Raw genomic sequence first — 12,386 nt, forward strand, 5'->3', positions numbered from 1 at the left:
GAGGAATCAACTCTTTTTTAAAGAATTAGAGAAAGCAATAAAAGTTTTTGTGTGGCAAAATAAAAAACCGCGGATTAAACTAAAATACTTGCAAGAAAGAAAAATAAGAGGAGGTCTAACCTGATTGGGCCCTATATTATAGAGCCGCAGCGATGATCTGGCTGCGAGACTGGATAACACTGGAGGATGATAGAATTATAAAATTAGAGGGCCATGACCTGAGAATGGGTTGGCATTCATATTTATGGTATAATAAGGCTTCAGTGCATAGTAACTTTAAACAACATACCATAAGAGGGGCACTTTATAAGGTCTGGGATGTAATTAAAGAAAAAACTTATACGAAACTCCCAAGATGGATCTCACCAATTGAAGCATTTGTGAAACCATCTTTGTATAAGAAGTATAAAAAGTTTAAATATCATGATTTTCTAGATGAAAAAGGTGATTTGGATATAAAGGATATTATGGATAGTAAAGAAATGACCTGGTGGGAAAAAAGACAATTAATATCATGTTGGATGACAGATAAAAAAAAGGGATTTTATGATACTTTAACTGAACTAGATAAAATCTGGACAGGAAGCGTAGTGAAGTTCATAAAAAGGGCATATAATTATTGGCTTGAATGGAAGATGCAGGATGAAGAGGTTAAACCATCTATGGTTACTTGGGCCAGGGACATAGGCCATACAATACCTTTGGAACAATGGGAAAAGGTATGGGAAAAAAATATAAAATGGGTCAGAGCAACCTCTTTCAATGAGAATATTATTAAAATGTTTTATCGATGGTATATAACTCCGATAAAATTGAACAAAATGGATAACACAATTGGGAAATTATGTTGGAAATGTAACCAAAAAGATGGGACTTTTTATCATTTATGGTGGACATGCTATAAGGTAAAAAAATATTGGAAAATGGTAAAGGAAATGATGGAAGAAATAATAGGTAGGAAAATACCATTTATACCCGAATGTTTTTTATTGAACTTTATTCCGGAGGAGTTTAAATATAATGAAAGTTATTTAATGATACATATTATTACGACAGCGAGGATTTTATATGCTAGTAAATGGAAAAATCCGACTATGCCCGGGAAAGAAGAGTTAAAGTTAAAATTATTAGATGTAGCAGAATCTCCCGCCATGGTTCCCATTGGTTCCCCAGTGGAGGGACTAGGAGCCTAGTCCCTATTGTCCCTTAGAACTCAAGCTCAAGCTCAGGTAGAACGCTGGCCCCTGGTGGCGGCCAGCATACACAACAATATCGCACTGCAGGCTCATGTTTAGCTTGTGATCAACCAGAACACCTCGATGGATCTATCCTCCCAGAGTCTGTCCAACCCCCTTTTAAGCCATCTATGCCTTTGGCCGTCGCCGTATCCCCTGGCAGTGAATTTGCACATTTTTAATCTCTCCTTTGACATCCGCCGACAGGGAGTTTTAAGCGCCACAATTTAATCCCTCATTAAGAAGTATCTCCCTTTGTCTGTCCTCAATATATTGCTCGTCGACTTACTTCCATTGGATGCCCTCCCTGAAGGAGAAGAAAAGGTCCTCTCTGTCAATTTTCTTCCTCCCCTGCATATTTTTTATAAATCTGTATCTGATTCAGTAGAATGCAGCTTCCTGTGAAATGCTCTGGAAATAAGAAGAAGAGATTGGATTTATACCCCACCTTTCACTCGGAGTCTCAGAGCAGTTTACAATCTCCTTCCATTCGCCTCAGCATCTAGACATGCTGGCCACATGACCACGGAAATGTCTTCGAACAGCGCTGGCTCTTCGGCTTGGAAATGGAGATGAGCACTGCCCCCTAGGGTCGGACTCGACTGGCTTTCGAGCAAGGGAAGCCTTTACCTTTACTTTATCATCCCCACAGCTGTCTTTTTTTCCTAGCCTGAAAAATCCCAAACTCTTCAGCCTTTATAGGAAAGGGGCTCTAACCCCACGGTTATCTCGGTGGCCCTCTTCTTCTCCCAGCTCTATAATAACCGTTCCTCAGCTATGGCGACAAAATGAAACCGCACATCAGTCTGTACCAAGGACGTTACAATACTGGCCGTTTAGGTGCTGTGGTTAGGAGCACGGACTCTAATCTGGGAGAACCGGGTTTGATTCCCCACTCCTCCACATGCAGCTGCTGGTGTGACCTTGGGTCCATCACAAGTTCTCCCAGAGCTGTTCTCTCAGGAGCAATTCTCGAGAGAGTTCTGTCCGCCCCACCTACCTCACAGGGGGTCTGTTGTGGGGAGGGGAAGGGAAGGGGATTGTAAGCCACTCTGAGACTCCTTCAGGTAGTGAAGGGTGGATATAAATCCAATTGCTTCTCTTCTTCTCTGAGTGTGGCAAAGGACTAGCACAGGCGTCCCCAACCTTTTTAAGCCTGTGTGCACCTTTGGAGTTCTGACGCAGGGCGGTGGGTGCAGCCACAAAATGGCTGCCATAGGAAGAGGAGCCAAACACAAAATGGCCACCCCGACAGGCAAAGCCACACACACAGAGGAAGCCCAAGCAAAAGGGAGAAGAGGGGTAATTTGAAAGCACATCGGGAAAGAGATATGTGAGAGAAGGAAACCAGCACTGCGGTGCCAGCCGCCGCTGAAACCATTGATCTGCATGGCCAATCAGATCTCCAATGTTTAATCGGAACCCGTGCTGTGCAAGAGACCCACCTGGATGGTGTTGGAATTGCAAGTTGCTTACACTTCAGCCATTACAGAGTTAAATGTTGTTTGTTAGCAAACAGGATGTTACGTTACATAATGTATTCAACGGAGGGAAAGTTTGTGGGAGTTGTTTACCCTAATGAAGTGACCTGTAACCTTTGTATTGGTCAACTAACATCTTGTTTGCGGAAATGCTTTGATCTAGCATTCATGTATTCACAAGGTTTATGGCCCTTTGTGTGAACCAAAGAGGTAAGTTCTCTTCTAGAAGCCAAGACAGATAGAAAGATGTAGCTGTCAGCATATAGTACTGAGAGTAACTGCAAGTATGTAACCTTTTGTTTTATTTCTTTTATCCAAAGTACCCTACCCATGTTTTATTTTGTTTTATAGTAAAGATATTTTTTTCTTTTACTAAGTGTGGCTCTTGTGATTGCAATACGACCCTCGACCTTGAATCAAAGAATCCCAACAGATGGGCACCAAGAAAAGTGCTGGGAGGGTTTGTTGTGGGCACCATGTTGGAGACCCTGGTAGTAGACCCTCTAAGCCACTGTCCTTTGGTGCTGTCTTACTTTCTTTACTTGCAATACATCCTGGTTGGGAATCTCTCCCTAGGGAACAGACCTAGACAGGATGGGCCCCTCCAGGAAGTGCGTGACCCTGAGTGCGGGAGACGCTCAACCTGGACAAAGCCACCTGCCCACCCAGCTGGGGCTCATGCTTCATAGCCAAGGTTCTCTCTTCTCCTGCAAGTCCCCTGGCTCCCTCCTTAGCCCACGGTGTGGGGGCTGACGACTCCGCAGGGGAGGAAACAGGGGCTTCAAAGAGGAGTCGGCTCTAGTGGGGACTTCCTGGTCCGACCAGGTTGGGAAGGATCCGGGAACATGCAGCCCTGGAGAGGGACGGGATCCTCCAAAGTTGGCCGCTCGCCCCCTCCTCACTGGGAAAGACACAGCAATGTCCCAAACAATGTTCCCTCTAAGCCGTGGAGTCTTGTGAGCAGAAATTCTACTTTGTGAGCTCCTGGCATTAAAATTGTGAGTGAGTGATTTGGCTACTGCCTAAATTAGTTTGCTCTGGAGCCATTCCTTCCTGAGCTAAGACAAAAATCCGTGAGCTGGAGGCCAAAAAACTGTGAGCTAGCTCACACTCACTCAGCTTTGAGCGAACACTGGTCCCAAAATGTCGTGAAGCTGCTGTCTAAATTGGTGCATTCATTCCAAAATTGTGGGAGGGATTGGGATCTTCACCCAAGCGGAAAAACAAACGCGACTCCAGGAGAGCAGGTGACTTCCCTTGCTGTAAATGGACTCTGGAGTCTGGCCGTTGTGGAACTGTTTCCCTATTTATTTGAATCATTTGTCGGTCCACGTTTCGGCCAGCATCGCTCCCTGGGCAGTTTTCAATGTACAAACCGAAATACAATGTCATAAAAAGAGGTAGTGTAGTGGTGTAGCGATTAAGTGCGCGGACTCTAATCTGGGAGAACCGAGTTTGATTCCCCCACTCCACCACTTGCACCTGCTGGATGACCTTGGGCAAGCCGTAGTTCTGGTCAGAGCTGTTCTTGAAAGAGAGCCGTTTCTGTCAGAGCTCTCTCAGCCCCACCTGCCTCACAGGGTGTCTGTTGTGGGGAGGGGAAGGAGCTTGTAAGCCGCTTTGAGACTCCGAGTGAAGGGTGGGGTAGAAATCCAATCCCTTCTTCTTTTACCTCACAGGGTGTCTGTTGTGGGGAGGGGAAGGGAGAGGAGTTTGGAAGCCGCTCTGAGACACTTTTGGGTAGTGAAGGGCGGGTTATAAATCCAATCTCTTCTTCTTCTTCTACCTCACAGGGTGTCTGTGGTGGGAGGGGAAGGGAAAGGAGTTTGTAAGCTGCTCTGAGACACTTTTGGGTAGTGAAGGGCGGGGTATAAATCCAATCTCTTCTTCTTCTTCTTTTACCTCACAGGGTGTCTGTTTTGGGGAGGGGAAGGGATAGGAGTTTGTAAGCCGCTCTGAGACACCTTTGGGTAGTGAAGGGCAGGGTATAAATCCAATCTCCTCCTCCTCCTCCTCCTCCTCCTCTTCCTCTTCTTCTTCTTCTTCTTCTTCTTGCATTGAAAGTGGACTGAATCCTCCTCCTCCTCCTCCTCTTCTTCTTCTTCTTCTTCTTCTTCTTCTTCTTCTTCTTCTTCTTCTTCTATCTTTCTAGGATAAAGGGAAACCATTCCTGGGTGTGCATCTGTTTCGACCTAAATTTATTGAGTTCAAGAGAGGCATGTCAAAACCATTTATTTACAGGAATTTCAGCAGATGTACAAAACAGAAGAACACAGTCACCCCAAATTCTTTCTCCTCTCCTTGAGCTTTTCCCCACTCCAAAGTCCCCTCCTCCTCCTCCTCCTCCCGCCTCAGTTCACACCATCCCTTCATCGCAGCAATTTTAACAGAGGCAGCTTATCTCCGAACCTCCCCAGTGTGTTCCAACACCCAGCCGTTTCTAGCCTTGACTCTTCGGTGGAAAATTCACAGTCAAAACAAAGGAGACTCCTGGGTGAGAGCGAGGAATGAAAACAGAACAAATTCCAAAGCCACCGGGCTCTTTACCAGGGGAGTGCTATCGAAGCTAAAAAGACCACCGGATTGGCATGTCTCTCTCACGTTGTGTCGCTGGTTCAGTCGTCCATCCCAGCGGAGGGGGCCTTCCTAGGGCCAAACAGAGCCTGCCCTGCAAATCCTGTGTCTGGAGCTTCCGCCGATTTGGAAAACTCAATTTTCGGGCTCGCAGGAGGCCGTGGGTGCCTGAGAATTGTGTTTTTAAAACCGCTGGGCGCGCCAGACATGAAATTCTTGGCGCGCTTTGGGTATGACCTTCTGTTAGGGCAAATCTTACACGACACCTTGAAGACTAACGATTTATAGACACCAGCGAGTTTGGGGTGGGGGGTGCTTTGTGAGAGGTCTGCCAACTTCCAGGTGGGACCTGGAGATCTCCCAGGATTAGACTGATCGCCAGGGATTGGTTTTCCTGGAGAAAATGTCTGCTTTGGAATCATAGAATCATAGAATGTTAGAGCTGGAAGGGACCTTGCAGGTCATCTAGCCCAACCCCCGGCACTCTGCAGGACCATGGCCGAAAAATAGCCCTACTACAACATACCCGTAAGATGGTCGTCCAGCCTCTGCTTGAAAACGTCCACGAAGGAGCATCTGTCACCTCCGGAGGCAGTCTGTGTTCCACTGCTCAACCACGCTGACAGGAAGTTTCTCCTGATATTTCGCCGGTACTGACTCCCTTTTGATTTCCACCCGTTAGATCTAGTCTTGCAATCCGGAGCAAAAGAGAATAGATCCGCTCCATCTTCTACATGACAGCCCTTTAGATACTTGAAGACTGCAATCCTGTCCCCTCTAAGCCTTCTCTTTCCCAGACTAAACATAAGAACATAAGAACTTAAGAGATGCCAATGTTGAATCAGGCCAAATCATTCCAACACTCTGTATCACACAGTGGCCAGAAATACCAGGTGCCATCAGGAGGTCCACCAGTGGGGCCAGGACATTAGAAGCCCTCCCACTGTTGGCCCCCCCCCCCCAAGCACCAAGATGACAGAGCATCACTTGCCCCAGAGTCCCTATCTATACCTTGTGGCCAATGTTCCCTCTAAGCTGTGGAGTCTGGTGAGCAAAAATCCTACTTTGTGAGCTGCTGGCATCAAAGTTGTGAGCGAGCGATTTGGCTACTGCATAAACTAGTTTGCTCTGGAGCCATCCTTCCTGAACGAAGACAAAAATGTGTGAGCCGGAGGCTAAGAAACTGTGAGCTAGCTCACACTAGCTCAGCTTAGAGGGAACACTGCTTGTGGCTAATAGCCACTGATGGACCTCTGCTCCATATGCTTATCTAATTCCCTTTTGAAGCCGTCCATGCTTGTAGCCGCCACCACTTCCTCTTCCCCAACTCTTTCAGCCTTTCCTCGCAAGACTTGGATTCCATCCCTCTCGCCACCCTGGTTGCCCTCTTCTGGACACGCTCGAGCTTGTCCACATCCTTCCTCAAATGTGGTGCCCCAAACTGGACACAGGACTCCAGGTGAGGCCTGACCATCGCAGAACAGAGCGGAACGACCGCCTCCCGTGATCTGGACACAAGGCTTCTGTGAATGCATCCTAAGATGACAGGGATGCTACCCTCCAGGAGGGACCTGGGGATCCCCCGGAATTACAGCTCATCTCCAGACTACAGAGATAAGTTCACCGGAGGAAATGGAGTTCCTGCCCTACCCAGGCTGCACCCCCAAATCTCCAGGAGTTTCCCAACCTTGAGCAGGCAACCCCCCACCAATGGCCAAGGGTGACGTGGCAACCATACACGATCACTGCTGAGGTCTCTCCTCTCCCTCAACCCTGTCCTCCTTGGACCTAGATGGGGGAGCCGTGTTAGTCTGTCTGTAGCAGTCGAAAAGAACAAGAGTCCAGGAGCACCTTAAAGACTCACAACATTGGTGGCAGGGGAGGAGCTGTCGTGAGTCTCTGCTCACTTCTTCAGATACAGTGTGCCGTGACTCACGAAAGCGCTGCTACAAATGTTGTTAGTCTTTAAGGCGCTCCTGGACCCTTGCTCTTTTCGACTGCTCCGTAGACCTCACCTTCAGATCTCCAGGGCTTTGGAAATCTACCCTAAACCTTCCAGTTTCGTAGGGAAACGGTTCCCTTTTATGGAATTTATCTCTGCAACGGACCTCCAGCCTCACAAACCTACATATCTAACTTTACTTTATCAATAATCAACAGGGGTCATTTCCTGCAGGAGCGCACAGGAGCGGAGCTCCGGCAATAAAGAGCCCAGGGGGCGGGGACATGCAGCAAGCCCCACCCCCTGCTCCCAGCAGCCCTCAGTCAGAGCAAGAAGCAGCCAGGTAAGTTGCAGAGCTCCCCCCCAGTCGAAAACAGGCCAGTGGAGCCTTTAAGACCAAGTTTTATTCAGGTACAAGCTCTCCCTCCTCTGCGAGGACAGATCGGCACGTCCCCGTCCCCCCCACACCAATAGCTAGCAATCCAAAACAGTCCAGTGGAGCCTGAGCGGTGGGTGTTGCCTTCTGACACACTTCCGGTGATGTCACGGTGTGTGGCATATGCAAATGTGTTATGCTAATGAGCTCCTGCACCTCTTTTTCTACGAAATGACCCCTGATAATCAATATTGTAACATTTAATCCACATGTCTAGTTGTGAGACTGCTACGTTTTATTCAGTTTAATTATGCACAGTTATCTTCTCGCTCGGGTTTTCTCTACACCTACTTAGATAGTATCACAACACTTGTTGTGCTGTTTATTAGGGTTATCAAAACAACTATACAGTTTTTGTCAGTGTAACTGCACTGTTGACGTACTATTGATTTCCTGAAATTTCTTACATGTATTATTACTGAATTCTCTTTATTATTGGGAAATGTATAAAAAAATAAACTTCAAACAAAAATCTCCAGGAATTTCCTGCCCTGCCCTGGATAGCCCAGGCAAGCCCGATCTCATCAGATCTCAGAAGCTAAGCAGGGTCGACTCTGGCAAGTCCTTGGATGGGAGACCTCCAAGGAATACCAGCAGTCGGGAGGCGGGGGCAGGCTTGATTCAGCCACCTCTCTGGATATCCTCCAGGCCCCCAGTAGGAGTCAGTCACCAGCAGGGGTCATTTTGTAGAAAAAGAGGTGCAGGAGCTCATTAGCATAACTCATTAGCATAACTCATTTGCATATGCCACACCCCCTTACATCACCGGAAGTGTGTCAGAAGGCAACACCCACCGCTCAGGCTCCACTGGACTGTTTTGGAGTGCTAGCTATTGGGGGGGACGGGAACATGCAGATCTGTCCTCACAGAGGAGGGAGAGCTTGTACCTGAGTAAACCTTGGTCTTAAAGGTGCCACTGGACTGTTTTGGATTGCTAGCTATGGGGGGAGACATGCGCAGATCTGCCCTCACAGAGGAGGGAGAGCTTGTACCTGAAGGCAGGCCGGGGTAAGCTCTGCAACTTACCTGGCTGCTTCTTGCTCTTCGTGGCCCGCCCGACTGAGGGCTGCTGGGAGCAGGGGGTGGGGCTTGTTGCATGTGCCCGCCCCCTGGGCTCCTTACTGCCATAGCTCCGCTCCTGTGAGCTCCCGCAGGAAATGACCCCTGGTCACCAGAGACTTCCAGGTGCACACACACTCACACGCGCACGCACACACCCACAAATTTCAAAAAATACCCCAAATGAAAAGAAATCAAATCTCCAGGGATTTCCTGACCTGGAGCTGGCAACCCTAGCCGTGACACCAGACTCCGTCTGCTCACGCCACAGAGAGAGAAACACAGAGGGTGGAAATTGCAGCAGCGAGGGCCTCGGATGCAACAGGAAGTCTGCTTATCTGGCAGGCTTTGGACGGCTGTGTGGGAAAGGGCACAGCCCGTACTTCTGGCGGGTCACGGCTTCGTAACCCTGCCGTTCCCCCCACTCTCCATTCATACCTGTAAATTATTGTTCGCTGATTGATTAGATGTGAACCCCTCCCTTCGTGGCGTGGTGGAGAGGACTGTAGCTGCTGCCACAATAGAACGGTTTGTGGTTCAGTGGCCGCCACCCCCCATCAGCCTCCTTTTCCTTCTCTCGTCTCCCTCCTTAACCGACTGGTGGGTGTTGGTGACTCAGTGGGGGAAGAGGAGCCGGCGTACGGAGAGCCTGACTGGTCCAACCAGACTGGGGAGGCCTTGGAAACACCACTTGAGCTTCCAAGTAGCTTTTCGGAGAGGCGGGAGGCTCACAACGGGCCCCTCCCCGTACGGAAACCAATAATTAGAATTCTACCCGGACAGGAACCCCGTGGATTCCACCACCAGTGGGTGTCTGGCCGGGTGCTGCTGCTGCTGCTGAGCCTGCTCTGAATTGGACGGATTTTTGGCTGAGCTCGTCTGCATCCGGAGAGGTGAGGAGGCACTTCACCTGGCTAGTGAGTAGCCGTGCTGATAAAGCCGACTGGAGGAGAAAGTTGGAGTCCAGGATGCTCCCTCTGAGCTGCGGAGTCTTGTGAGCAAAAATTCTACTTGGTGAGATGACTGACATTAGAGTTGTGAGCGAGCGATTCGGCAGTTGCCTGTATTCGTTTGCTCTGGAGCCAGTTTGGTGTCGTGGTGAAGTGCGCGGACTCTAATCTGGGAGAGCCGGGGTTGATTCCCTGCTCCTCCACTTGCAGCTGCTGGATGACCTTGGGCAAGCTGTAGTTCTGGCACAGCTGTTCTTGAAAAAGAGCCGTTTCTGTCGGAGCGCTCTCAGCCCCACCTACCTCATGGGGTGTCTGTGGTGGGGAGGGGAAGGGCATGGAGTTTGTGAGCCGCTCTGATATTCCAATCTCCTCCTCCTCCTCCTCCTCCTCCTCCTCCTCCTCCTCCTCTTCTTCCTCTTCCTCTTCCTCTTCCTCTTCTTCTTCTTCTTATTCTTCTTCTTCTTCTTCTTCTTCTTCTTCTTCTTCTTCTTCTTCTTCTTCTTCTTCTTCTTCTTCTTCTTCTTCTTCTTCTTCTTCCTGAGCTAAGACAATGATGTATGAGCTGGCCCAGTGGCACCTTTTAAGACCAACGAAGTTTAATTCTGGGTATAAGCTTTCCTGTGCAGACCCACTTCATCAGTATCTGAAGAAGTGTGTGGGCACAAGGAAGTTTATGGCCAGAATTAAACTTTGTCGGTGTTAAAGGGGCCACCGGACCTCAACTTTGTTCTGTTGCTTCAGAGCAACACGGCTACCCACCCTGAAGCTTGTTGGAGTCTGCTTTGTTGAGGGTGACCAACTCTAGGTTGAGATATTCCTGGAGATGTGGGGTTTTTTGGGGGGGGATGGAGTCTGGGATGGGAAGAGTTTGGGGAAAGGTAAGAGCTCAGAGGGACTGCCATGCCACAGAGCACACCCTCCGAAGCTGCCATTTTCTCCAGAGGAACGGATCTCCAGATAAATTCCAGGAGATCTCCAGGCTCTGTCTGGAGGTTGGCAACCCAAGCTCTTGGCTTTGATGAGACCGTATCAGGAGGGGTGTGTGTAGTACGGGCTGGGCACTGATTTGTGTGTGCACAGCTTGAGCCGGCGTGTGTTTATTCAGGAGTTAGCAAACCCCATGAACGTGGGATTAGACTGTAGCTTTAGACAGCCGTTCCGCGGCATTATTTAAGGCGTGAGCTTTTGTGTGCTTGCAGACCTGCATGCTCATGAAAGCTCACACCTGGAATAAAACTTCATTGGTCTTAAAGGTGCCCCTGGATTCGAACTTTCTTTTGTTGCTTCCGGCCAACACGGCCGGTCACCTTGTTCCGCAGCGATTAGGGTCCCCACGCAATGCTCCCTCTAAACCAGTGTTCCCTCTAAGCTGAGTTAGTGTGAGCTAGCTCACAGTTTTTTAGCCACTGGCTCACAGATTATTTGTCTTAGCTCAGGAAGGAGGGCTTCAGGGCAAACTAATTCATGCAGCAGCCAAATCGCTCACTCACAACTTTAATGCCAGGAGCTCACCAAGTAGCATTTTTGCTCACAGGACTCCACAGCTTAGAGGGAGCCTTGCTCTAAACTGTGGAGTCTCGTGAGCGAAAATCCTAATTTGTGAGCTCCTGGCATTACAGCTGTGCGTGGGCGATTTGGCTGCGGCATAAATTAGTTTCAAAAATATAGACGCTGTAATGACGTACAAAACGCTTATAATCTCACAATAATGATACAAAAACAGTCAAATGGAAAAAATCAATTATATTTTAGTATTAAAATATTAATTCCCAACAGGTATCAGAAAGATGGACAAACGTCTCCAGAGTTTTGGCATTCGTTTCCCAACCTGGAGCTGGCCTGTTGATGGAAGGATTTGTTATGTAAGAACATGTTCAACATATAGGATATTAGTACCTTTGTATTGGATGTACACATTATGGTATAAGAAGCAACACCATCACATCTTGATGTCTGGAAGACGTTCTTCACAAAACGAATGCCAAAACTCCGGAGAAGTTCGTCCATCTTTCTGATACCTGTTGGGAATTAATATTTTCCAATTTGACTGTTCATTTTTGTATCATTATTCTGAGATTATAAGCGTTTTGTACACCATTACAGCTTCTATATTTTTGGTTCTCTACACTAGCTGTAACCCCTCAATTTTGTTGGCATAAATTAGTTTCCTCTGGAGCCATCCCTTCCTGAGCTAAGACAAAAAATGTGTGAGCCGGAGGCTAAAAAACTCACTCAGCTTAGAGGGAACACCAGTTACTGGGTCCCCTCTGGCCACCGGTGGGGGATGGGGGGTACGGTTGCCATCTCCAGGTTGGGAAACTCCTGGAGAGTTAGGGGGTGGAGCCCGAGGAGGCCAGGGACGTCTGTGGAGTACAATGCCACAGAGTCCACCCTCCAAAGCAGCCATTTCCTCCAGGGGAACTGATCTCTGTCGTCTGAAGATGAACTGTAATACTGGGGGGGGGTCTCCAGGCCACACCTGGAGACTGGCTTCCCAAGTAGTTATAAATAGTTTAGTTAGCATTTGAGATGCCACGGCCTCAGGATAGTCATCTGGAGTTAAGCTGCCTGTGCCCCCTTGAAAGATCTGTTTTATCCTGTGCTGAATTAAGGCTCGGAGTTTTAACGCTGGTGTTAAAAGGAGCTGCGGTGGCTCAAGTGGTTAAGACGCTGAACTGCAGGCTGTGGAAGGTCAGTAGTTCAGCAGTT

The sequence above is a fragment of the Gekko japonicus genome, unplaced genomic scaffold (assembly GCF_001447785.1).
Source record: "Gekko japonicus isolate JY-2015 unplaced genomic scaffold, Gekko_japonicus_V1.1 scaffold1756, whole genome shotgun sequence".
NCBI classification, from domain to species: Eukaryota; Metazoa; Chordata; class Lepidosauria; order Squamata; family Gekkonidae; genus Gekko; species Gekko japonicus.